General features: G+C 36.6%; 1 pseudogene; it reads left to right on the top strand.

Moving 5' to 3' along the window:
• Nucleotides 1-49: 49 nt before the first annotated feature.
• The window catches only part of LOC107589553 (olfactory receptor 13C2-like), a 2,148-nt pseudogene continuing 1,410 nt past the window's right edge, over nt 50-787 (top strand).

Raw genomic sequence — 787 nt, 5'->3', positions numbered from 1 at the left:
TTCAACCTTTTTGCATTCTGCTTTTCTGCCCATACAGGATGAAAAAAAGATGATTCAAGAGGTCACTGGAAGCAGGAATATTTCCTTCCTGTCTGCTGGATTCTCTGGTATACCTCACATGAGATACTATTATATATTCCTGTTTATTGCTTACTTTATTTCTTTTCTAGGAAATTCCTGCCTTATGATTGTTATCATTACGGACCGAAATCTTCAAACTCCTAAATATATCACTGTCTTTAATTTATCACTGACAGACATTTGTGAGAGTATCACTGAAATCCCTCAGCAACTGGGTGCATTTTTGTTTGGGAATCAGTTGATCCCGTATGGATTGTGCTTGTGTGATATGTTCTCCAATATGTTATTTGTTTCAGTGCATTCAATCACTATCCTGTCTTTTGAAAGATTAGTAGTCATTTGTTTACCACTGAGGTATCATATGATTGTGACTCACAGATCAATGCTTGTTATAACTGGTGCTTCATGGACACTAGTACTAATGCAAACAATCATCTGCAGACTTTCTTTTTGCAGAACTAGTGTCATAATCATTAATTTCTGTGATCGCAGGTCAAATTTCCCAAGCTGTGTCAGCATGAGTGTTCTGTTTCAGGTGATCATCATGTTTCCAGTTTTTTTGTATCGTCTTTTCATATATATGCATAGCTGTAATATCATTCAAAACACCACAGGACCATCAAAGAGCCACAAAGACATGTACTGCTCATTTAATAGTAGTGGATGCATTTTATGTGCCCATCTGCCTAACATATGTCTTTTGGGT

The sequence above is a fragment of the Sinocyclocheilus grahami genome, unplaced genomic scaffold (genome assembly GCF_001515645.1).
Source record: "Sinocyclocheilus grahami isolate Dianchi unplaced genomic scaffold, SAMN03320097.WGS_v1.1 scaffold7.1, whole genome shotgun sequence".
NCBI lineage: Eukaryota > Metazoa > Chordata > Actinopteri > Cypriniformes > Cyprinidae > Sinocyclocheilus > Sinocyclocheilus grahami.
The sequence above is the reverse complement of the archived record's forward strand: the minus strand, read 5'-3'. Positions and strand labels throughout refer to the sequence as shown.